Source organism: Oryctolagus cuniculus, chromosome 15 (assembly GCF_051225735.1).
Source record: "Oryctolagus cuniculus isolate XC-2025 breed Fujian yellow rabbit chromosome 15, ASM5122573v1, whole genome shotgun sequence".
In the NCBI taxonomy this organism is placed as follows: Eukaryota; Metazoa; Chordata; class Mammalia; order Lagomorpha; family Leporidae; genus Oryctolagus; species Oryctolagus cuniculus.
Window position 1 is genome coordinate 95,927,975 of NC_142881.1, and position 27,024 is coordinate 95,954,998.

Sequence of the window (27,024 nt, forward strand, 5' to 3'; positions counted from 1 at the left end):
AGCAAGTAAGATATCATCCTGATAATGTATGACCAAGAACTGACCTTTAGGTGTGCTAGTTGCATGAGAAACATATTTTTGACAAATGGCAGGGCAATTTTTCATGCCTTGTGGGAGTACTGTCTACTGAAATCCTTTTGTGAGGAGCTAGAAATTGGGCTCCCATACTGTAAAGGCAAAGCAGGCCATATCCTCCTCTGCGATGGGAATGGAAAAAGCAATCTTTAATATCAATGGTAACAATGTGGAATCTGTTAGGAATGGCCCCTGGATGGGGAATGCCAGCCTGGAATGTTCCCATCTTTTTTATGATTTTGTTGATGGCTCTCAAATCCTATAGTAGCCTATATTTTCCCTGTTTCTTTGCTATCACAAAAATGGGTGTGTTGTGAGGGCTAGTGGAGGGCTCTATGTGTCCCTTTTCCAATTGTTCCTGTACCAATTCCAATACCTACAGATTTGGGTTGTAATATTGGCCACTGCTCTCTCTACCCAGATGTTTCCTGTTCTTTCACATTTAATGGGGATTGGGCCTGGTTTTTGTATGAGGTGAGCAGTGGCCCCTAGAATTGGGGGTGAATCTTACTTGTAGGCTCTCCATTAAAGCTGTTGGCTTGTGGAGATTTGTGATCTGTAGTAAGGACCACTTGCATTTGTGAGAGCACATGTCTCCCCTGAAAGCTCGTGGAAACCTCAGCAGTTAGTAGAAAGATGGTTCCTGTATGGAACCATCTCACCACACTGTGTCATCTCACCACATTACTGGCTTGATGACCTGATCAGCTGATTTTATCCTCCAATGCCTTGGAGGTCAGGCCCAGGTGCTGTCTTCCAATGTTGCATTTTTCTTATGTCCCTAGCTTTTAAGATAGTGGCATCCACCCCCATATCAAACCCACAAAAGCAATGTAATCTAAGTATAGGGTCCATTTTGGCCTCAAATTGAAGATAGGCATTGACCAGTTAATGGTGGTGGGACTCCCTCTTACTTGTTGGGCTGAGGGCCACCCCACTGGGAGTTTAAAGGCTTGGTTTTGCAATCATTTGCCCAATGAAAGCCTTTTTTACATCTGGGACACAGCATTTTGGGCTTGCCCCATCTGTCAGTGTTTGGGCAGTTTTGCCATAGGTGTCCTGTTTCCTGACATCCCCAACAAACTGGAGGGTCATTAGACTTCCTTGTGTTCAGTTTGTTAATGGCCACATTTAAGGCCTGTATTGATGTATCAGCAGGGTTTACCTCCTTTGTAGCTACTATCCATTTAGAAAGGTCTTCATTATGGACTGGGGCAATTGGAGCTTTTGCCTCTTTGGTAGCACTTCCCCAAGCTAATTGTTTGACCAGATTTTCTTGATTGGGTCCAAGCAGTAATCTTTTCTCTACTGCTTCCAATACTCTGGAAAGGAAATCGGGGAACCATTCACCTGGGCCTTGAACTAGGTTTCTAAAGAGCTGACTATATTTAGGAGGATTTATATTTTTTAAGGCTCTAAGTGCCAAATCTCTGACCTGATCAAAATAGGTAACTACTCCAATGCAGGCCTGTTCATGAGAATATTTTTAGGTGCCATGGCCTCTAAGCATATCAAAGGTTACTGCTATTCCATAGGCAGCATTATTCCTCACCACGGTTTCATCCTCTTCCTCATAGGAGGCTTTCCACAGTAAGAACTGAACTGTGGTCTTGACAAATATGCTTTGAGCAGTGTAATCCACTCAAAATGAGTTTGAAGATTCGCTGCCCATTGTGTGAGCACCTGTTCAAAGCAGGGAGAGTCAGGATCTTACTCTTGAGAAGCCTTTTTTAGCATAGTAAGGTCATCTGTAGGTATTGGAATCCAAGGCCTGAATTCTGCATGCACTCCTACATTAATGGAAAACATGTGGGTGGGAAAGGGTCTAGCGGCTGCCCTGAGAGCCTGGGGTACCCGGGGACTGCCACAAATGTGAGGGTCCTCACTAGGTGCAGATGGGATGACCTCACATGGGTTATTGCCTCAAGGTCATCTAAGTTCATTCCATGGATATTTGGGGAGTTGCTGACTAGGCATTGTTGCGTTGTCTGCTGTCATGTCATTTTCACTATGGGAGCTCTCTCTCCCTAAGTCATCAACTCTTGCCTGTGAGGCAGAGGCCTGGAGTGACAGGCTCTTATCACTCACAGATTCATTATGTTTGGTAATCTGTGTGGGTTTCTGAGAGGGTGATATGTTTCCCATGTTTGAGCACTTAATAGCGGCAACCACACCGATTCTAGCCAAAAGAAAGACACCCACAGCACTGCTGCCATAACAAAACTAATTCCTAGCACCTCAGTGGCTGATGGCATTACGCAAGGGGTTCCCTACGTTAGACGAACAGACAGTGGTGTATCAGATCGTAAGTATGGCCTGTGCTAAGTGGAAGACTTCCTTGATTCATTAGGTCAAGGCCGTATGCCCACACAGTGTCTCCGGAGCATCACCTCTCTCAAGTGAGGGAAGATGACTTGGTTTCCAATTCTGGGATAATCAGTCCCTTACGTAAATTTGCCAGATGAACCGAAAGTAAAAGGAGGAGCAGAGAAGTGGCATTATGCTTCTGGGCAGTGTGTGCCTAACCTGGGGTCACTTAGACCAAGGACAATGATAAGGAAAGGGGTACAGGAGGGGGTTCTGTGCTCACCCTCACAGAACCAAACAGCACACAAAACACAGAGGGGCCTACTTGCCGAAATCAAGGGGGGACCTCACCAAGTCCAACACGCTGTCTCTCTCAGTCACATTGGGGGCCAAATGTTGCTGTGGATTTGTTCTGAGAGGAGGAGCGCAGTGGGGGTAAGAGGCACAGAGTCACCACACAGACCCTGAGAGCTGGGTGAAAGTGGGCCAGAGGCGATCATCCTGTAGACTCCTTTATTTCAGTTGGTAAAGTAGCTTATATAGCCAAGGCAGACAATCTGGTCAAGGGGCGGTTTATGCCCTAACCAATCACAGCCTGTTGTGAGGCAAGTTCTGTTGCCAGGTGGGTTTTGAAATCATTCTTGAGTTAATGATGCTCACTTGCCTGTGGCCATCTTGGCATGGCCTTCTCATTCCACCACATTCAGAGAAACCCTACATCCAGCCAATGATTCTGTTAGATGTCATAAAACCCAAGCCTCTTCCTCTTTTTTAAAGATTATTTATTTGGATTGCAGAATTACAGAGGGGGGTTGGTGACAGGGAGACAGAAAGGGATCTTCCTTCTACTGGTTCACTTCCCAAATGGCTGCACCAGCTTCACCCAGAACTTCCACATGGGTGGTAGGGGCCCAAGGATTTGGGCCATCTTCTGCTGCTTTCCCAGGTGTATTAGCAGGGAGCTGGACCAGCAGTGGGGCAACTAACATTCAAACTGGCACCCACTTGGGATGCCAACATTGCAGGCATCAGTTTAACCTACTATGCCACAGTGCCAGTCCTTCAAGCCCTTTCTTAACCTTTCAATAAGATCAGTGGGACCTGAGAATGGACTGATTGAGTGGTAATGCAATACCAGACAGAAACAGCCCTGAATCCAAATGTCCTCATGACAACTGAGCTGCCCCAGACTACACAGCTGGCATTTTCACTAGTCTCCTTGGACAAACTATGAGGAAACTTAACATGGAGAAGGAGTTTGTATGATGGCTTCTTTGTTGGAAGAGTCTGGGGCAGATTGCAGCAACTGTTCAGGCACCAAGTCTCTGAGGAACCCTTTGGGGATAAGAAACCATTTCCATTCATCTTGATCCCTTGCCAAGCTGCAGCTAGTGAAGCCAGCCATGTCTTCTCTCCTGTCTCCACCTTTCATGCTCCCCCATCTCACCCACAGGAAAGCAGCACTCAAGAATCATGATCCTAGTGAGTGATCACACCCTAGTGAGTGATCAGAGGCCTCATTCCATAGTCCCTGGGGTCACAATACTGCAGCTTAGACATGGAGCACTGTGGAGACCTAGCAGCGCAGGAGGAACTAGAGGCCTGGCAGAAACGTGACAACATGGCCAGTCCAGGCTTCCTGGTTGATCAAGACCCTAAAGGTCACCCTTGCACTAAGAGAGAATCACCTTTTGGGAACTGTTCATGAAAGGGCTATGAGTCAAGGACTCTGTAATGTGTCACACACAAACACAAAAATAAATAGTTACACATGGATTCACTATTTTGAAGAAACAACCTTTGTTCTTTGACAACCTACATCCATCTCGATTCTTTCATAGCATTTTATATCAGACCAGGTGGAGTCTTCTTCAGGAATAAAAACTCTCAATGTCTCAGAATTATAGAGTGCTCAACATGTTAAAAGAATTTCGAGGCTGGGGAAGGAGAGCCGAGGGACGGCGGCCTCGGCATTGGAGCCGCTACTTCCCTCCTTCCTGAGGCTACAGCACCGCCACCAGCGCGCGGGCCAAGGCCAGGGCGAGCCGGGCTGGTGGCGCTCCGGGAGGATAGAGGAAGGGAGGAGGGTGGGCGAAGGGGCGGGAGGGCGTGCGGGGAGGGTCTCGCTCTCCCGACGACCAGAACCCGAGAGGGAGACCCTGGCGGCGGCGCCTGCCACTCGGCGCCTCCTGTCGTGCAGGAGGGCGGCTTGTGCGAGGCTGGCGGGGCCAGGCCCGGGCCGCTGTTCCCGCAGTCCCCTGCGCCGCCGCCCGCGCCGCCGCAGGGCTCCTCGGGTGCTACCGCCGCTCGCTCGGGCTCCTGAGGTCCGGCTACAGCTGTGGCTGCGGCTGGCACGGCCCAAGAACCGGAAGGCCGTGGACGGCTCAGATCGCCCTGAAAAAGGCACAGCTGCATTCCGCTCCGCGGGCGAAGAAACTGGAGAAACTTGGAGTGTACTCCTCCTGCAAGGCTGAGGCGTCCTGTAAATGTAATGGCTGGGGGCGGAGGCGATGTCACCCGTGCTGTATGACAAAGTCACAGCTGCAGGAGGCAGAACTCAGCAAAGCAGGAAGGCCCTGACTGAACTGAAGCCATCTTCTCTGTTGTTTTTATTAGGCTTAATAGTGATGTAATCATTGGGTTTGGGTGTGAGAATAAAGGATATCAATGTAAGCAAAATTGTTGTTTCTTGTAAAAAAATGAGTTACAGGAGGTGACTGGAGTAATGAGGGGAATCCCCTAAAATTTGTATAGAGTAAAATATTAGCAACATTAGTAATGAGTTTTATGAGAAAATAGAACAGAAAGAGCATGCAGGTGCTTGTTCCCACAGACCTCCCCTTTGCCTTACACAGGAGTATATGATGAGACTGGGAGGTACGTAGTTAATAATACAGCAAATGGAATGATGAACAAGCACTACTATTCTTACAAAGGTTACGACCTTATGCCCCTGCTTGGAAATGTAGAACAAAGGAACAAGGAACACTTACATTAGGCAATGGAGTAGGTTTTATAAAAAACAGTTGTTGGAGGTGTGGTTTACCTTTAGAAAAATAGGATATAATCATTAGAACTTTCTCTATACAGTTTTAACCCTTTAAAATAAATCGATTAACATAAAATCTTAGACATTTTGTCTAGCACCTTTAGATAAGTTAAGCAAGTTTCATATAGCTAATGTATCCACTATGAATAGAGAAAAAGTTAGTGGAAAGGTTACGATGAGGCCATGAAAGGAAAATGAAACAAAACAAGATTAATAGAGAAAGGTATGCATACATGATCACTTGTGGTGTGTTCTTTCCCGAAAGAAGAGAGATTTGGGAGGAAGAAGGCTTAATAAAAGTATATGTAAAAAGAGTATAAGATAAAGCAATAAGAAGGAACGGCAAAATGATGCCTTCCCTTGCCACCTAAACCTCATCCCTTCATTTCCTTTCTTTGCCAATGCCTCCCCTCCTTCAGAATCCCCTGGACCTGCGGAGGCTGGACCCCGGCAGGCTGGAAAAACCCCAACCCCTCTCCCACTCCCCTCAGAGCCCATCTGCAGGAAATAATCATCAGTCTAATGGAATCCTGTCAGGGTTGTAGCCATGGCCTAGCTGCTCATGTTTCTCACCTGGAGAATGTGTCAGAGGAAGAAATGAACAGACTCCCGGGAATAATGTTGGATGTGGAGCATCTCTTTACATGTGTCCAGAAGGAGGAAGATGCAGATACCATGCAAGGTTATTTCTACCTATTTAAGCTCCTGAGACAGTTTATTTTACAAAGAGGAAAGCCTGTGGCTGAAGGCTCCTTGGAGAAGAAACCCTTATTTGAAAAGCCTAGTATTGAACAGGCTGTGAATACCTTTGTACAATATAAATTTAGTCACCTGCCATCAAAAGAAAGACAAACAATAGTTGAGTTGGCAAAAATGTTCCTAAACCACATCAACAATTGGCATTTGTGGCACTGTCTCAATGAAGACTGTGATTTCCCAATGTTGATATTTCTGGATATGAAGAGAACTGCACAAGGTGGCTGTGTTACCACAATGTGCCACAGTTCTGTGACAGTCTACCTCGGTATGAAACTACCCACGTGTTTGGGAGAATATTGCTTTCCTCAGTCTTCACTGTTATGAGGAGACAACTCCTGGAACAAGCAAGACAAGAAAAAGACAAACTGCCTCCTGAGAAACAAACTCTGATCCTCACTGATTTCCCAAAATTTCTGTCCATGTTAGAAGAAATTTATAGACAAAACTCTCCCATCTGGGATCAGGATTTTCTCTCAGCCTCTTCCAGAATCCAAACAGTTATCAACCCACCTCCTGTGGCCAGGACAGTTTCCTACAATTCAAACTCATCTTCATTTGAGCAGCCAAATGGAGGGAGTAGCAGTCCTGCCTGCAAAGCTTCTTCTGGGCTAGAGGCAAGCCCAGGAGAAAAGAGGAAAATGAATGACTCTTATGTTCTGGAGAAGGCCAAGAAACTCCGAGTAATGGGGGATATTCCAATGGAATTAATCCATGAGGTGATGTCCACCATCATGGACCCTGCAGCAATGCTTGGACCAGAGACCAGTTTTCTGTCAGCCCATTCAGCCAGGGATGAGGCAGCAAGGCTGGAAGAGCACAGGGACAGGATTGAATTTCACCTGCTGGGCAATTCCCTGAACCAAAAATCAAACAAGAGGATCCTGATGTGGCTGATAGGCCAGCAGAATGTGTTCTTCCATCAGCTGCCCCAAATGCCAAAAGAGTATATCATGTGACTTGTCTGTGACCGGAAACACAAAACCCTCACTTTAATTAAAGATGGCTATGTTATTGGTGGTATATGTTTCCATATGTTCCCAACCCAAGGATTCACAGAGATTGTTTTCTGTGCTGTAACTTCAAATGAATAAGTCAAGGATTATGGAATACATGTGATGAATCATTTGAAAGAATATCATATAAAACATTACATCCTGAACTTCTTCACATATGCAAATGAATATGCAGTTGGGTACTTTAAGAAATACGGTTTCTCCAAAGAAATTAAAATACCTAAAGCTAAACATGTTGGCTATATTAAGGATTACGAAGGAGCCACTTTAATGGAATGTGAGCTAAATTCTCAGATACCATATGCAGAATTTTCTGTCATCATTAAAAAGTAGAAAGAGATCATTAAAAAGCTGATAGATGGGGCTGGCACTATGGTGCAGTAGGTTAATTCTCTACCTGCGGCACCGGCATTCCATATGGGTGCTGGTTCTAGTCCTCTTCCAATACAGCTCTCTGTTGTGGCCTGGGAAAGCAGTAAAAGATGGCCTAAGTGCTTGGGCCCCTGCACCCACATGAGACACTGGGAAGAAGCACCTGGCTCCTGGCTTTGGATTGGCGCAGCTCTGACTGTCGCAGCCATTGGAGAGTGAACCAATGGACAGAAGACCTTTCTCTCTGTTTCTCCCTCTCACTGTCTGTAATTCTACCTTTCAAATAAATAAATAAAAATATTTTAAAAAAAAAGATGATAGAAAGCAGGCCCAGATTCAGAAAGTTTACCCCGGACTTTCATGTTTTAAAGATAGAGTTTGGCAAATTCCTATAGAAAGCATTCCTGGAATTAGAGAGACAGGCTGGACACCAAGTGGAAAGGATAAACGTAAGGAACCCAAAAACCCTGAACAGCTTTACAGCATGCTGAAGAACATCCTTCAGCAGGTGAAGAGCCATCAAAGCACTTGGCCCTTCATGGAACCGGTGAAGAGAACAGAAGCTCTGAAATATCATGAAGTTATAAGGTTTCCCATGGATCTGAAAATCATGAGTGAATGCCTCAAGAATGGGTACCACATATCTAAGAAATTATTCATGGCAGACTTACAGTGAGTCTTTACCAATTGTAAAGAGTACAACCCCCCTGAGAGTGAACACTGCAAATGTGTCAATATTCTAGAGAAATTCTTCTTCAGTAAAATTAAGGAAGCTGGATTAATTGACAAGCAATGTTTCCCTCTCTGCTTCTTAGAAATTCATCAAGCAGTGTGCCTAATGCAAGGTGGTTAAGTTGTGCAAAGAACTGGACAAATTGTGATGAAGAGACTTGTAATAATTAGCACTTTTGAAAAAGAAAAAACCCTCCTTTTAGCTTTATATGTATATATATATAAATTGACATAGAACATATATACATATATATATAAATAATTCCTGTATATGAGGAAATTGCACATTTTCTGAAGATTTGGGGAGTCTAGAAAATTTCAGACCATGAATGTTTCCACATTTTTCTAATGAAATGTGAGAATTTATTTTTATTTTTTATTCTGAAGAACCTTAAAGAAAGGATATATGATTTTTACAAACCCCAAAAATGTGAAATACATTTGAAGTCTCATTGTAGACTTTATATATATTTTTAAACACTCATTTAAATGAGATATTTTGAGCAGTTCTGAAAAATGCAGCTCTGCAAAAGCAACTGCTTTGATTTCTAAGAAAAATTTAAATAATGTAACATTTTATAAGCAGTTTCCTCATATGTGCAATTTCCTCATATGTAGGTTTTGAGGAGACACTTGACCATTTATCTTGTTATGGTTGTCTAATGGACATCCCATAGAAAATTTACATTAATAGCACTAAATAGATTAAAATATATCCCATAAGGCTGGTGCTGTGGCTCACTAGGCTAATCCTCCGCCTTGCGGTGCCGGCACACCGGGTTCTAGTCCCGGTCGGGGCGCCGGATTCTGTCCCGGTTGCCCCTCTTCCAGGCCAGCTCTCTGCTGTGGCCCGGGAGTGCAGTGGAGGATGGCCCAAGTGCTTGGGCCCTGCACCCACATGGGAAACCAGGAGAAGCACCTGGCTCCTGCCATGGGATCAGAGCGGTGCTCTGGCCGCAGCGCGCTGGCCGTGGCGGCCATTGGAGGGTGAACCAACGGCAAGGGAAGACCTTTCTCTCTCTCTCTCTCTCTCACTATCCACTCTGCCTGTCAAAAAAAGAAAAATCTATTCCATAAAATAGATTCTATGTTCTATGTCAAATGTTCTATGTCTGGAGTTTTGATAATTCTGTCTACCTACCACAAACTTGTGAGTTCATACCACTATTTTAATAATTCTTTTCTCTACATAAAAGTTTGATATAATATTTGACTTTGCTTATGCAAGCCATAAGTATCAAAAGGTAATTTCCCAGGCCACAAAGGCATAAACTTGAAAACACTTAAGATTTAATCCGTGTATTTTAATAGGAAAAGATTTATAGTTTACACATATATCAATATGGTGAATCCTTTTCTAAAATAAAGATTTATTTCTTTGGTATACAGAACACCATTTATAAAGTATATGAGGATTTTTTATTTTTCATCTCTCAATTTTGTTTGTTGTCAGTGGTGAACTAAATTCCAACCAAGATTTTCTGTCAGTTGCCAGTCTGCCATTGCCAGTGATAGTCTGTGTGAAGTAAAAAAACAAAACAAAACAAAACAAAACACAACTGCAAATGGCTATTAAGTTGAATTGAAAATGTTGTTTTTGATACAAATGAGATATTCAGAATGCTCACATGGAAAAATGCCTCATCTTTTTTTTAAAGATTTATTTATTTATTTGAAAGTCAGAGTTACACAGAGAAAGGAGAAGCAGAGAGAGAGAGGTCTTCCATCTGATAGTTCACTCCCCAGAAGGCTGCAATGGCTGGAGCTACGCTGATCTGAAGCCAGGAGCCAGGAGCCAGGAGACACAATCAGGCCTACACAGGCAGGACAAGAAGCAAAGCTGCCACAGTTTTTCTTGCTCCTCTGCATACACTGCCTTTCATCTGCCTCTCCCATTTGTAGCAGGTTCACCAGACGTTACAGCCTGTGTTCTCCTGTAAGCCCTCCAGTGGACTACTGCTGAGGTGGCACAAACCACAGTGTGTGTGGATGTGTGTGTGTGAATGTTTGTGCACACACACTCAACAGAGCTGGGTACCTGGGTTGCCAAGAAAACTCCTAGACTCTAACAAAGGTGCCATTGAGAATAGCGGGGAGCCGGTGCACACTTTCCACTGAAAAGATAAAGCTGTATGATGCACTGAGTCACCAAGTTCAAGTATTAAAATTTTTTGAAGCCAGTTTCCAAAAAGCAAAAGCAACCCCAGATTATAGAGGCTTATCCTGGTGATGTGTGGGAGTGGGTTTATTAAGTTCAGGACAGAGAGCTCCACCTAGAGGATCTATGCTGCTCAACACCCAAGGTCAATAAAAGCAAAACCATCAGTCAACTGCTATTTACAATGTCAAATTAAAAGCCCCCTGTCCCCCAGAGGACTTCAACTTCTGCTTGAGAAACAGTGAGAGAATGCAAGGCCTCACATTCCCCAAAAGTTGAGTCCTAATTCTATGCACAAAGTCAGAATACAGAGATGCCCCATACCATAGCTGCTCTAGCAGAGGTCATTGTTAGAGCTATCTTTTAGGAATCTTCTGCAAAGTGGAGCTACACCCATGAAGGGGTGTTGAATCTTATCAAATGCTTTCTCTACCTTGACTGAGATGACTATATGGTTTTTGTTCTTTTTTCTGTTAATATGACTTATGACATCTATTGATTTGTAAATATTGAACCAACTTTGCATTGCTGAGATAAATCCCACTTGATCATGTTGTATGATCTTTTTGATGTTACTCTGCTAGGGTTGTTTTTTTTTTTTTTTGAGAATTTTTAAATCTATGTTCATCAAAGATCTAGTATACTTTTCATTTCATATTTTGTTTTTGGTTTGAGTATCAGAGTGATGTTGACCTCATAGAAAAAAATTTGGCAGAGTTCTGTCCTGTTCAATATTTTGGAATAGTTTGAAGACAATTGGAGTTAGTTCATTTTTAAATGTTTTGTAGAATTCAGTAGTAAATCCACCAGATTCTGCAATTTTCCCTCATGGAAAACTTTTAATTAATGCTTTATCTCATTGATTGTTATGGTTCTGCTTGTATTATCAGTATCTTAATGACTTAATCTTGGTATAAGTCATGTGTATCTAGGAATTTATCCATTTATTTGAAGTTTTCCAGTTTATGAACATAGTTTTTATAGTAGTTTCTTAAAATCCTTTGTATTTTAGTGGTGTCAGTTGTAATATCTCCATTTTTATCTCTAATTTTATTTATTTGAGTTTTCTCTCTCTTTTTTCTTCATTATTCTGGTGAAAGGTTTGTCTATTTCATTTATCTTCTCAAAAAACCAACTTCTCATTTTGTTTATTGTATTGTTTTCTTAGTTTCAATTTCATTTGTTTCTGCCCTATCTCTTATTATTTCTTACCTACTGCTGATTTGGAGTGTAATTTGTTTTTGTTTTTCTAATTTTTAAATATTTATTAGGGCCAGTACTGTGGCATAACAGCTAAGGCCACCGCCTGCAGTACCGGCATCCCATATGGGTGCTGGTTCGAGTCCTAGCTGCTCCACTTCTGAACCAGCTCTCTGCTATGGCCTGGGAAAGCAGTGGAGAATGGCCCAAGTCCTTGGGCCCCTGCACGCATGTGGGAGAATCAGATGAGGCTCCTGGCTCCTGGCTTTAGATAGGTGCATCTTCAGCCATTGTGGCCAGATAGGGAGTGAACCAATGGATGGAAGACCTCTCTCTCTCTCTCTGCCTCTCCTCTCTCTATGTAACTCTGACTTTCAAATAGACAAATACTTTTTTTAAGATTTAAATATTTATTCATTTATTTGAAAGAGATACAGAGATAAAGGGAAGGAGAGAGACAGAGAGAGAGAAAGAAAAAGGGAGAGAGAGGGAGAGAGATCTTCTACCCACTGTTTCATTTGCCACATTCCCAAAATGACCACAAAGCCTGGGCTGTGGCCAGGCTGAAGCCAGGAGCTAGGAGCTCCATCCATATCTCCCACATGAGTGCACAAACCAAGGACTTGGGCTATCTTCTGGTGCTTTCCTGGGGCATTAGCAGGGAGTCTGATCAGAAGTGGAGCAGGGGCCGGCGCTGTGGAGGAAAGGGTTAATGCCCTGGCCTAAAGCACTGGCATCTCATATGGGCACCAATTCAAGACCTGGCTGCTCCACTTCTGATTCAGCTCTCTGCTATGGCCTGGGAAAGCAGTAAGAAGATGGTCCAAGTCCTTGGGCCCCTGCACCTTTGTGGGAGACCTGGAAGAAGCTCCTGGCTCCTGGCTTTGGATGGGCACAGCTCCAGACATTGTGGCCAACTGGGGAGTGAACCATCCGATGGAAGACCTCTCTCTCTCTCTCTCTTTTGACAGGCAGAGTGGACAGTGAAAGAGAGAGAGACAGAGAGAAAGGTCTTCCTTTTCCTTTGGTTCACCCCCCAATGGCCACTGCAGCCAGCACGCTGTGGCCAGTGCTCTGTGCTGATCTGAAGCCAGGAGCCAGGTGCTTTTCCTGGTCTCCCATGTGGGTGCAGGGCCCAAGGACTTGGGCCATAGCAGAGAGTTGGACTGGAAGAGGGGCAACCAGGACAGAATCTGGTGCCCTGACCAGGACTAGAACCTGGTGTGCTGGTGCCACAGGCGGAGGATTAGCCTATTGAGCCACGGCACCAGCCCTCTTTCTTTATCTCTGCTTCTCCTTTCTCTGTGTAACTCTTTCAAATAAATAAATAAATCTTAAAAAAAAGAAGTGGAGCAGCCATGACTCAAACTGGCATCTATATAGATGCCCACATTGCAAGCAGCAGCTTAAGCTTCTATGCCACAATGCCAGCCCCTCTAAATCTTTGAGATGTATCATTAGGTCGCTTATTTGAGACTTTCTCTTTTAAATGTAAGGGCTTGACATTATAAACTTCCCTCTTAAAACTTCTTTTGCTTTATCTCACAGATTTTGATACAGTGTGTTTTCATTTTAATTTATTTCAAGAAAGTTTTATATTTTCTTTTTAACTTCTTCAATGACTCATTGATCATTCAAAATGTTTTATTTACGTGTCTTTTTGAGTGCTGCATCTTCTTGTTGGTTTCTAATTTTTATTCCTTTGTGGTCTGAGGTGATTCATGGTATGATTTCAGTCTTTTTAAATTACTGAATCTTTACTTGTAGCCTAATAGATGGTCTAGCTCAGACAATACTCAATGTGCTAATGAAAAGAAGGTTATTCTATAGTTGGTGGGTGAAATGTCCTGTAAATGTCTGTTATGTCCACTTGCTCAACAGTACGTTTCAACTCTGATTTATCTTTATTGATTTTCTGTCTGCTTGATTTGTCCACTGAAGAGAGTGGGGTGTTGTAATCACCCACTATTATTGTGTTGGGGTCTCTTTCCTTTAAGTCTAATGTTATTTGCTGTATATATCTGGGTGGTCTTGTTTTGGATGCAAAAATATTTATGATTGCTCTATCTTCTTGCTGACTCAAGCCTCCTATCAAAATACAATGTCCTTCTTTGTCTCTTTTTACCATTTTTTACTTAAAGTCTGTTTTATCTAATATGAATGTAGCCACTCCTGTTCATTTTTTGTATCCATTTTCCTGGTGTATCTTTTTCTAGTCCTTCACTTTCAGTCTATGTGTATCTTTATTTGTGACGTGAGTTTCTGGTAGCCAACATGTAGTGGGGTCTTGATTTTTTTTTAACTATCCAGCCAACCTAAGTCCTTTGGTTGTTGAATTTAATCCATCTATATTAAATGATAGTATTGATGAATAAGAATTAACACCTGTCATTTGGTTGATTGGGTACTGATTTTACCTGCTCTGTTAGTGAATTTGGTGGTGTCATATGTTTTCAGGATGTTTACTTCTAATGCAGGACTCATTTCAGAATTTCTTATAAGACTTGTCTGGTAGTGGTGATTTCCCTCAGTTTTTCTTATTTGAAAAATAGCTTATTTCTCCCTCCATTTTAAGGATACCATCTCTCAATACAATCTTCCTGGTGGAAAGTTCTTTTCCTTGAAGACATTGAATATATCATCCCACTCTTTTCTCACCTGTTTGATTTCTGATGAAAAGTCTGATGTCAACCAAATTAGTTTTTATTTATATATAACTTGATACATTTATTTTAACCTTATTGCTTTAGTATTTTCTCCTCATCCTTAACTTTTGTCAGTTTGACAACAATATGCCTTGTAGATGATATTTTTTGGTTCAGTCTGCTTGCAGTTCTTTGAGCTTCTTTTATCTGGATAGCCACATTTCTTTCTCTTTTTTAAGATTTATTTATTTGAGAAGCAGAGTTACAGACAGAGAGAGAAAGAGACAGAAAGAGAGGTCTTAAATCTGCTAGTTCACTCCCCAAATGGCCACAAAAGTTAGAGTTCAACAGATCCAAAGCCAAGGATAAGGAGCTTCTTCCAGCTATTTCAGGAGCCCAAGCACTTGGGCCATCTTCTACTGCTTTTCCAGGCCATTAGAAGGGAGCTGTATCAGAAGTGAAGCAGCCTATACCTGAACTGGTACCCATATGGGATGCTGGCACTGTAGGCGGAGGTTTAGCCTACTACATCACAGTGCTGGCTTTGATGTCTCAAGACCTGGAAAATTTTCAATTATTGTTTGATTTAGAAGGCCTTAAACATCTTTTCTCTTCCCTTCTGCTTCAGGAATACCTATAATAAAAATATCCAGTCATTTAATCATATCACAAGTTTCACATAGAATTTCTTCATTCTTTTTCATTTGTTTTATTGTCTGATTAGGTTGTTTCAAAAGTCTTGTCTGCCAGATCAGAAATTCCTTCATTCATTTGGTCTATTCCTTTGTTAAAACTATCAGTTATATTTTTTATCTCACTGACTGAAGATTTTATTTTCAAAATTTCCATTTGGTTCTTCTTAATTATTTCTGTCTGCTTACTAATATTTTCATTCATGTCACTCATTGATTTACTCACTTATTTAATCTGTCTATATGTATTCTCCTGATTGTATTAAGTTTCCTTACAATCACTATTTTGAATTCTATTTCCAGAATTTCATAGTTTCCTTCCAATCAGGATCTAAATCTGAAGAATTATTGTGTTGTTTTGGAGATGTCATGCTAGCTTGCTCCGTCATGTTTCCTGTGTCCCTACATTGACATCTGTACATCTGATATAGTAATTCCTTCTTCTTTATGAAGTAGGTTTTCTTAAAAAAGAGCTTAAGGTTTGGATGAAATGCAACATATCATTTCGCTGGTTCTTTTGGCTTTGGTTCTAGGTAATTCCAGAAGTTCAGTCTCTCAGTTATATCTTTTGTTTTAATCAATGTCATCCTGTCTATAAATGACACACTGGTCTAGTCTGCTGCAAGCCATAGGGTTACAAGCGTGACTTTGAGATGAAGGTAGGTTTCCTAGGCTATGGATCTTCAGTCCACACAATTTTGTATCAGTTACTCTGGAAGTGTGAAAGCCAGTGTCTTGGTGGTGAGTGCTGATGTCAATATAAATGACTGTTCCCTTGTCCCAAAAGCAATCCTGAGTGATTGTAGGGCTTGTGGCATGAATTTCTATGACTCTAGGATTGTGTAAAGTGTATGAACCCCTCCATTGGTCTTGCTAGGAAAGTGCAACTGGTGCTGCAGATTATAATGTCCAAAGCCCTATTTCTTGGAATGGGCAATGTGAACTGAACCCTGCTCCAGTTCCACAGGGTGACTTTAAGGCACACAGGAGACTTTTCCTGGCAGGTATGAGTCCCAAGGTGGAATGCAGGTGGGTTCTCCCCTAGGTCCATTGGGTAGATTCCAGTGGGATTAAACAAAATCAAACTGATTGTTATAATCCTGGTGTTATGTGGTATAGCAGAGTCATTACCCAAATCTTCTAGATGCAAGTACATTTTGGTGCTAGTTCCCAGAAGCTAAGTGTCACCCCATTCCTACTCCCAGCTCACATACAGTGAGTGAGCATGGTTCTTGGGCTAATATTCTCAAGCTCCAATTGTTACAATATGAATGAGACATGCCCTCTACACCACAATTTGCCCCTACTCTGACTCTTTGTCTTCTGATAGCAGTGGTCCAGAGATCAGTTGTGTGATTTTTTCCAGGAGAGTCCAGCACTCCATGGGGATGAGGGATGCAAGGGAGACAATGTGAATTCATTTCTTTGATTCTAGCAATTTCTCAGACCCCATTCAGCTTCCCAGGGTAAAGTTACAGTCAGTGAGTGACTGTGGAATTCTCCCTCAGCTAAAACTGTAGGTGGCAAGATATATAGGGGTCGGCGCTGTGCCTTAGCATGTAAAGCCACAGCCTGCAGTGCTGACATCCCATATAGGTGCTGGTTTGAGTCCCAGCTGCTCCACTTCTAATCCAGCTCTCTGCTATGGCCTGGGATAGCAGTAGAAGATTTCCCAAGTGCTTGGGCCCCTGTACCCACATGGGAGACCTGGAAGAAGCTCCTGGCTCTTGGCTTTGGATCAGCACAGCTGCAGCTTCCACCACTACAGCCAATTGGGGAGTGAACCAGTGGATGGAAGACCTCTCTCTTTCTCTTCCTTTCCTTCTCTCTCTGTGTAACTCTGACTTTCAAATAACTAAATAAATCTTTTTGTAAAAAAAAATATAAAAACTTCTTCCTACTTTTACTTGGTAAGATGTCAACTTTCAGCTTGCAGCTGTCTGTGCTGTGCTGCCAATCTTAAGCATGTTTCTGTCCTCTGTCCTCACTGTTCCATGGGATATTCATTCTTCTTATTTCACCTCCACTGAATATTTCTGTCAGTCAGACCTCTGGAAATGAGATCATTTCTTTGTTTTCATATCCTAATGAAACTGCAGTCAGTATGACTTTACCCAATTCAGCCATCTTGGATCCTAGGAATCTTGGGCTGCTTCTTAGGGCTAGACTCAGGGATGATCTAAACTTCATGTTTTTCCCAAGTTGAGATTCTGATGATGCTTAAGAATGTCATGTTTAACAATATCCACCCTGAACTAACATCAAAATTGTCATTTATTAATACTATGTGTCAGGCACTTTGTATAAGCGTTAGGCAAAATGTTCACCACTAACTTGAAGGGAAATGTTAAATGACCACTTATTAGGAAATAAAGAAATTGAGTCTCAGGATAAACAGGCCTGAAATCACAGGTCTGTTTGAATTCATGTTTGATCAACTCTGCAAGATTCTTGCTTGCCATAGATACCAATGGACTGTTGACTTCATGTTTTTAAGGGATTTCCTTAGAAACACTTAAATGATTATCATTCTGGTTCTCTTTCCAAGATATGTGATGATGATTTGGGGTACATTAACAGCAAGAGAGAATCACAGAAGACAACCTGTATCTTTCAACACTGGGTGAAAAAGCTGCTTCTTGCCTGCATAGAATCAGTTATGTAAGTGTCACATTCACTGTTAGCTATTCCTTAGACAAACCCTCCCTCTAGGGGCCAGCAAAGAAGGGGATAGATGTGAAGAATATTATGTGTGTGAATTTCACAAGCCATGTTAATTTTTTGTTTTTTTTTTAAAGTTTTATTTTATTTATTTGAAAGACAGAGTTACAGAGGGAGGTAGAATGAGAGAGAGAGAGAGAGAGAAAGAGAGAGGTCTTCCATCCACTAGTTCACTTCCCAGATGGCTGCAACAGCTGGAGTTGAGCCAACCTGAAGTAAGGAGCCAGGAGCTTCTTCTGAGTCTCTCACATGGATGCAGGGATCCAAGAACTTGGACTATTTTCTACTGCTTTCCCAAGCCATAGCAGAGAGCTGGATCAGAAGTGGAGCAGCTGAGACTTGAACCAGATGCCTATATGGGATGCCTGTGCTGCAGGCCGGGGCTTGCACTGTGCCATCACTGTGCCACTGTGCTGGCCCCACCATCTTAATTCTTTGTAAAAGCCAATTTATTTTTGAACAGGCATGGCCAGAAATTATACCTGTGTTGATTGTCACAACTGTCAAATGTTAACAATTCTAGTAATTTTAGCTCATTGATCCTGGGTTAGGTAGCGCAGGGCACATTCTCCTCTTTGGATTCCCTGTGCTGAAGTCTTTCTTCACAACCTTGACCTTCCAGTGAGATAACCTGCACTGACCTCTGACTCACCCATAAAAGGAGATTCATCCCAACATTCACAAGGGAAGGGGTGAAAAGAGAGAATCTAGGGAAGAATCAGAGAAGAATCCCCTCCCCCATTGCCACCTGCTACCATCTATTGGGCTGTGGGATAGTTGATTGCTTAACTATTCAATTTTTCAGGTATCTAAAATGTGACAGTGGAAGCAGCTGATGACTTAAACACTATGTGTAAAAGGCACTTGAAATTCTTGAGAGGGGCAGACAGAACAGATGCTGAATGACTCGCAGTTTCAAGGCTTATGTTGGTTCTGTCTTCTAGACCAACAAATTTTCCTACCATCTTTGCTTTTAGGAGATTGCCTGCTAAGAACCATCACCAGTGTTTTTGGTTTTTGGAGCTTCAGCTATAGCTGGAGTATCTTCAGAATGAGGTGAGGAATAAGGATGCAAGCACCAGAGGTAATGCTATGCTGATAGACACCCTAAACTTGATCCAGGTCCTGAAGCATTGCTGACCATGAGACTGTGACACCTCTAAAAACTGGTGGATTTGGGGCTAATGCTTTAGCATAGGTTAAGCCTCTGCCTGTAGCACTAGCATCCTTTATGAGCACCAGTTCAAGCCCCAGATGCTCTATTTCTGATCTATCTTCCTGCTGATTGCCTGGAAATGCAAAATATGGCACAGTGTTTGGGTTCCTGCTTCTCACATGGGAGACCCAGAAGAAGCTCCTGGATCCTGATTTTGGATTGGCCCAGCTCTAGTCATTGTGAGCTCTCTCTTCCTTTCCTTCTCTCTCTGTGTAACTCTGACTTTCAAATAACTAAATAAATCTTTTTGTAAAAAAAAGACATATAAAAACTTCTTCCTACTTTTACTTGGTAAGATGTCAACTCTCTTAATGATTCAGTCACAACTGAATGATTCAGAGTGGATGGAAGGCCTCTTGCTGTCTCTCCTCTGTAACTCTGTCTCTTAAATAAATAAATAGTCTTTTTTTTAAAAAGAAGGAATCCTTTAAAAAAAAAAAAAAGACTGATGGATTTTTTCTTTCCTGCCAGCATGTGGAGTTCTCCAAGAAAGAAGACTTTAATATATTCATTTTGCACACTGGCTCCATGGTCCAGGATGATAACAAAGGAGGCCCCAATCAATACTTGTTGCATGAGGAAAGCACACATGGAAGTAAGGGTGATCAGATAACAGCCACCTCAATGTTTGGAGACACACGGGGTAGGGGAGCTGGCTAATGTGCACTTATGTGTCTTAAGAAAAAGAAACAGCAAGAATTGGAAACATTCTCAGTACTTCCAAAGGAAGAAATGAGCAGCCAGTGCATGTGTATCCACCTCCACTTCCTTTTCCATTGGTGATGTTTATCACCTTCCCCCATCCCTCACTGACAGTGATAGTGAGAGAGGCAGCCTAACAGCTTGACACAGTTCCTCCATTCCCACACAATATGGGGAGCTTGGGACATAGCTTTCCTTTCCAAATCAAACAACATAAAAGATCTGTTTTCTAATAAAACTTCTTCCCACCTAAACATGCAGCCTTTCTTTTCCAGGCAAGGAGTTCTGCTAGGCTGGGGAATGACAATAAAACCATAGATGAGGATGTCTAAACAGGAGGCACATATTCTGAGTTATGAAACCATGCATTATAAGTGAGCTTCCCAAAATTAAGGAGGAAAAAGAACAAAGAGAGATAGTGGTCAAGCAATGAATTATTCTTCAAACAAAAATGTATTGGACACCATGTATAAGTCAAAGAATGTTTATGATGAAGAAGTGAACAAGCCAGAAACAGGTCTTGCTTCCCTGTGGTTTATATGCTGACACAGGAAACAAACATTAAGCAAAGAATGTAAGTGTGTTGAAGTGTTTTTTTTTTTTTTGACAGGCAGAGTGGACAGTGAGAGAGAGAGACAGAGAGAAAGGTCTTCCTTTACCATTGGTTCACCCTCCAATGGCCACTGTGGCCAGCGTGCTGTGACTGGCACACCATGCTGATCCAAAGCCAGGAGCCAGATGCTTCCTCCTGGTCTCCCATGCAGGTGCAAGGCCCAAGGACTTGGGCCATTCTCCACTGCACTCCTGGGCCACAGCAGAGAGCTGGCCTGGAAGAGGGGCAACCGGGACAGAATCCAGTGCCCCAACCGGGACTAGAACCTGGTGTGCTGGTGCTGCAGGCAGAGGATTAGCCTATTGAGCTGTGGCACTGGCCATGTGTTGAAAAAAGAAAAATGTGAAATGCACTGAGAACCTATCTTGGGGATGCTAATAACAGGGGGGCTCTTACTAATTTTGAGGAAGGCAGTAATGAAATCTCACATGTGGGAGACTTGTGGCATCAACCAGGCCAAGACTGGTGGGAAGAGCATGTGAAATTAACACAAAGAACACTGCTGTTAAAACATTTAAGACTGCATGATGTCCAGTGCATAAAGAGCACTGGGGATGATTGAGATAGAAGAGAGAAGGAGGCTGGGACTAAAGAACCAAAGTGACTCCATTTTTAAACAATAATAATAAAAAAAAAAAAAAAAACAGCTTCCATTTCCCATAGCAGACCCGGGTCCTTGTAAAAGGAGGCATTCAGGCATTCTGGAGATATCAAAGCTTACCAGGGACAGCTAGCTTGGTAGACCAAGGGCAGCACAGCAGAGATCTCTCAACAAAGCAACTCCCTGTACCCAAAGCTTCCATGCTGTATGTAACTCTTTTTTCCTGCTAATGTAGCCCCTTTTTCCCTTTAAAAACTCTCCCAAAGACTGGGGCCTCACTCTTTCCTCCACTGTGCTGGTTGGTTGGATGGGGTCCCTGTTGCGGCTTATACTCCCGAATAAACCTTGCTTTTGCAGTTTGGTGTGAGCAACTCTCTGGGGGTCTCTGTGGGGATCTAACGATCTGGGCACAACAGGACCAGGTCATTCATATGAACAAATCTTCTGTCTACTGGTTCACTCCCCAAATGGATGCAGCAGCTGGAACTGAGCCAGTCTAAAGTTAGGAGCCAGGAATCTCTTTCAGGTCTCCCACAAGGGTGCACATGCCAAAGTACTGAGGCCATCCTTTGTTGTTTCCTTGGTGTATGAGCAGAGAACCAGATCAGAAGTGGTGCAGCCAGGACTCAAATGAGCACTAATGTGGGATGACAGCACTGCAGGCAGTGGCTTTACCCACTATGCCACAGTGCCAGATCCTGAAGTAAAAGTCTTGCCAACCAACTATACTCTATCCAGTAAAACTGTATTCAGAAATTAATGAAAATCAGAGTTTCCAAGACAGGCAAAAAACTAAAAAAATTAATCACCAAAAGACCATACTTACAAAAGATGCTTAAGAAAGTCCTATATAATGAAGTGAAAGAAAGTGAACTATTATTACAAAAACATGTAAACACCACTAGAAGAATAGATACACAAAAGAGAAATAGAAATGAATCTAAATGTATGAATTCAGTAAACCATCAGCCCCCCAAAATGGACATCAAAAGACAAAGAGCAGAACAAAGGTCTTTCAAAACAAACAAAATAAAAATTTTAAAAGACAAGACTAAGTCTTCATTTAATAATATTAATCTTGAATGTAAATGGACTACATTTCTAAATTAGAAGACATGGAATAGTTGTATGGATAGAAACCAAAACCCAATGATATACTGCCTAAAATAAAGCCACTTTATCAATATAGATGCACAAATTGAACCAGCATTCTGATATGAGATGGGGGTGTACTAAGGCTTCGCTTTACTTGTTACATCACAACACTTTCTCCTATAAAACTATTTGGGGTGCCAGCACTGTGGATTAAGTTACTACCTGCAATGCCAGCATCCTAAATAGGCATTTGTTGTTGGACCCTGCCACCCATATCAGAAACCTGAGTGAAGCTCCCGGTTCCTGGGTTTCACTTGGCCCACTGCTGGCTGTTGCAGCCATCTGGGGAGTGAACTAGTGAGTAAAATATTCTCTCTCTCTCTCCTCTGATTTCCCAATAAGGCAATAAATGTTTTTAAAAACTATCCTAATAAGCTGAAAGGGGAAAGAAACTGTTCAAACTCATTTTGCAAGGCTAGAATTATCCTGACACCACAGCTAGGCAAGGCCAGAGCAAAAACAGCAAAAGAAAAATATAGACCAATATTTCTGATCAATGTGAATTCAAGACTTCTCAACAAAATACTAACCAATAGAATCATACTACACATCAAAAATTTCACTCAACATGATCAAGTAGGATTGCTTTTCTAAAGGAGAGTTACCTGTATTTTTTTTTTTTGACAAAGATGAAAAATAAGCAGAGAAGACAAGGATGACTCCAAGGTTTGGGGCATGAGCAACTGGGAGGGTGAGGCTGTCACTGAATAAGGAGGAAGGAAGCATTTGAAAGAAACAAATTGCAGAGAAGTATCAGGGTTTCACTTTGAACATGGTCAGTGTGAGGTACCTGGGGGACGGCTCCATGATAATCCTGAGACACTAACTTATATTCATGTCTGTAGCTCAGTGGGCAAGAGTAGACTGCAGAAATAAATGTGAGGCTCATAGCCTGTAGATGGTAAGTGAAACCTTGAGGCATGGAGAAGCCAAGAACAAAGAACAGAAGCAAAGCAGACCAAAGACAAGGCCCTGGGCTCTCCAACACTAAGAAATAGAACAGAAAGAGGGTCAAAAAAAAAAAAAGGGAAAAAAAAAGAAATATGTAAAACTTGTATAACTTAAATAAAATTAGTAAAAAAAAAAAAAAAAAAAGATCAGAAAGAGGGAAGAATCAAAAAATCCCTAGTTGGAGCAGCTAGTGTTACTGGATGAAAGCAAGGTGTTGCATGGAAGCCCAGAGAAGAAATCCCCCAAGAATAAAGGAGTGGTGTGCTGTGCCCTGTGCTGCTGGATGACAGAGTGGGACATGATGTAAGAGATGACCCTGTGCTAGCACTGAGAAAGCATGGGTGCATTCTCACAGAAGTACTTGGAACCTCTAGGTCTTGGTTTAAAGACTACAAGCAAAAATTGAACTTAAAACACCAGAAGAGTCAATTTTTAAAAAGGGAAAATATTTTTAAAACCATAAATCAATAAAAATGAAAATGTGTCTACAGCCCTATAACAGACAGTTCCAAATGTGACTTCTATAAGTGTCAATAAATTAATTAATAAACTTCTGGCAAGACTGAACAAGAAAAAGAAAGCACATGCGATGTGATTTGAGTGGAGAAAGTGGATGTCACCCAAGTTTCAAAAACTTAAAGACTGTAAGATATTATGTCACACATAACTTTGGTTCAATAACATTTTTGGTGATTAAATGGATTTATTTTTGGAAATTACATATTACCATAATCAATTTTATGAAAAAGAACAAAAGGATATATCAACAATTATTATACAGTTTGAAAAATTTTTGAAATATGTATAATGACAAATTAAAAACAAAATGTGTACAATGTTTAAGCCCAGATGGTACTACTATTGTTGAACAGCAAATGCTGAGTGTCCTGTGTTTAACCTGGGAGGCCACCAGAGGGCACACAAACACATCTTTTTTGAAGAAAAGAAAGAAGGAAGGAAGGAAGGAAGGAAGGAAGGAAGGAAGGAAGGAAGGGAAGGAAGGAAGGACGGAAGGAAGGACGGAAGGAAGAGAGAGAGAGAGAGAGAGAGAAAGAAAGAAGGAAAGAAAGAAAGAAAGAAAGAAAGAAAGAAAGAAAGAAAGAAAGAAAGAAAGAAAGAAAGAAAGAAAGAAAGAAAGAAAGAAAGAAATTAAGACTGAAAGAACAGGCCGGCGCCGCGGCTCACTAGGCTAATCCTCCGCCTAGCGGCACCGGCACACCGGGTTCTAGTCCCGGTTGGGGCGTTGGATTCTGTCCCGGTTGCCCCTCTTCCAGGCCAGCTCTCTGCTGTGGCCAGGGAGTGCAGTGGAGGATGGTCCAGGTGCTTGGGCCCTGCACCCCATGGGAGACCAGGAAAAGCACCTGGCTCCTGGCTCCTGGCTCCTGCCATCGGATCAGCGCGGTGCACCGGCCGCAGCGCGCCGGCCGCGGCGGCCATTGGAGGGTGAACCAACGGCAAAGGAAGACCTTTCTCTCTGTCTCTCTCTCTCACTGTCCACTCTGCCTGTCAAAAAATAAATAAATAAATAAATAAAAGACTGAAAGAACATGTAATTCCTGTTACTTGTTTAAAAAAAAAAGAGAGAGGCCAGAATAATTTTGATAATGATGATTAATGAAAATAGAATGAAAAAGAGAACCATATGGTCACTTATGAATAAAGTTTAAGTCTGCTGTCATAGCCTATGGGTGAATGCATCCGATTTCATCTGAAAAAAGTTTAAATCTTAGAAAAATGAACTTAGCAGATTATTAAGTTAATGATGCATTATGAAAAAGTAATTTTCAAACCAGGAATAAAAATGTGATAAAACATTAATAACCATCCTGGTGGCAAGGGAAGTGCTAGGCACACATTTTGCAGTGATGAGTAAAGAGCCTTTCTTCATTAGCCTCCCTGCAGAGGGAGGATTCTTCAAAGTACTCAGCAGAGGAAGGCCTTGCAATAGAAAAATATAATTCAAAATATTCACTGTTTCCTCTCCAACACAGTATGTGTTCACTGATGTGTTCACTGATGTAAAATATACACAGTGATCTCTAATTAGAATTAATATACACAGAGAAGCTCCTGGGACTAATATAACGTGTTCTCCACTGTCTCTAATATGAATATGGTGTCCATGCCATAGTCCCTAGGATGAATCTCATATATACATGGCAGTCTCTTCTATGAACATGATGTCCACACTATATTCTCTGGTACTAGCAGAATGTTCTAAAATAGATGACACAGGGCTGAAGACCAGTTAAAGAACTACACTAGTGAATCTTCATACTTGTCAGAAGGCTGTAGTAATGAAGACAGTGTGATGTTGGGGAAGAAATACATGAGTGGATAAATGAAACAGAATAAATGGAATGAAAATACAGCATGTAAATTTAGTTAACTAATTTTGTCAATGGAACTAAGCCAATTCAACACAGAACATTCTGTTCCACAGATGTCAACTGAATAATTATGAGGAAAAATTAACCACATGCAAATCACATGAGAAAAAATCAACACAGACACAAATCTCATAGCTAGCCCAAAAATCCACTCACAATGGTCTATAAACTTAAATTTTCAAGTGTGAAAATTGGAAAAATTATAGAATAAAATCTATATGCTCTGTCATTTGCTGGGGAGGTTTTTAATGTATCTATTTTGCTGGAGAAGTTTTTAAATTATCTATTTATTTGTGAGTAGGGGAGGTAGAGACAGACAGAGCTCCCATGCACCGATTTATTCTGCAAATTCACAATATATCTGGGATTGGAATGGGCCAAAATAAGGATCTGGAAACTCAATACAGGTCTTTCACTTGAATGACAGAGACCCAACTCCTTGAACTATACCTGTTGCCTCCCAGGGTGTGCACCAGCAGGAAACCAAAATAAATAGGGACCAGAACTAGGACCTAAACCCAGTTTCTACAACATGGGATATGGGCATTCCAACATGATGTTCCAACTTCCAGGCCAGTCTATGGGAAAAAAATGTAAAATTGCCTGATCATGGTAGAAAACTGTCAATTGTACAAAAAGTTAAGCATAGAAGTGCCATATGGGAACCAATGTTGTATCATAGTATGTTAAGCCAACTTCTATAATGCCAGGATCTCATATGTGCATCCTCGCTGCTCCACTTCCACTGCCTGCATCCTAATGCACCTAAAACTGAGGCAGAATATGGCCCAAGTTTGGCCCCTGCCATCCTTGTGGGAGATCTGGATGGGGTTCCAGGCTCCTGGCTTCTTCCTGTTACAGCCCCTGCTATTGCAACCATTTGGGGGGGTGAACTAGTATGTCTGTGTGTCTGTGTCTGTGTGTGTCTGTGTTGTGCGTGTGTCTTCCTCTCTGCAGCTCTTTCAAAGAAATATAATAAATCTTATTTATAAGAAAGTTACCATGTGATCCATCCATTTTTCTCTTAGATACAAATAAAAAAGTGGTGAAAACAAGTATTCAAACAGAAACTAGTACACTAGTGTTTACTTGCTCCCTTGCCCTCTTGGTTAACCCTAGGTATCCTGGATAGTGTTTCTCTTGGTGCTGCATCACCATATCCCTTACTGTATAAGCCCCTGGGAGCTGAAGGTCACATGCTTATCCAGGCAACCCTGGACATTCAGGGTAGTACTATCTGAACTGGCACTCAGCATGTTCATATCTCACCAGAGGGACCTCTGGTAAATGTAGTCTTTGAGTTGCAAAGAAGAGTTTAACCAGACAGCTTCACTGTGTGCAGACACTGCCTGAAATGTCCAACATCATTTGGTTTCATCTACAGAAACTAACCACAGAAGTCCCCCATGTGTTGTTCTTGCTCAGTTTCTATGCCTCTCAAATAAAATAAGAATTTTTTTAAAGATTTATTTATTTATTTGAAAGTCAGAGTTACATAGAGAGGAGAGGCAGAGAGAGAGAAAGAGAGGTCCTCCATCCGATGGTTCACTCCCCATTTGGTTACAATGGTGGCAGCTGTGCCAATCTGAAGCCAGGAGCCAGGATTTTCTTCTGGGTCTCCCACATGGGTGCAGGGGCCCAAGGACTTGGGCCATCTTCCACTGCTTTCCCAG

At 42.0% G+C, this 27,024-nt stretch overlaps 2 pseudogenes; both read left to right on the plus strand.

Annotated features, from left to right (window-relative positions):
• The first annotated feature begins 2,323 nt into the window (after positions 1–2,323).
• On the plus strand, positions 2,324–8,428 carry LOC138848120 (histone acetyltransferase KAT2B-like; annotated as a pseudogene).
• An 11,678-nt stretch (positions 8,429–20,106) lies between these two features.
• Positions 20,107–27,024, plus strand: part of LOC100357632 (protein arginine N-methyltransferase 6-like) — a 43,394-nt pseudogene continuing 36,476 nt past the window's right edge.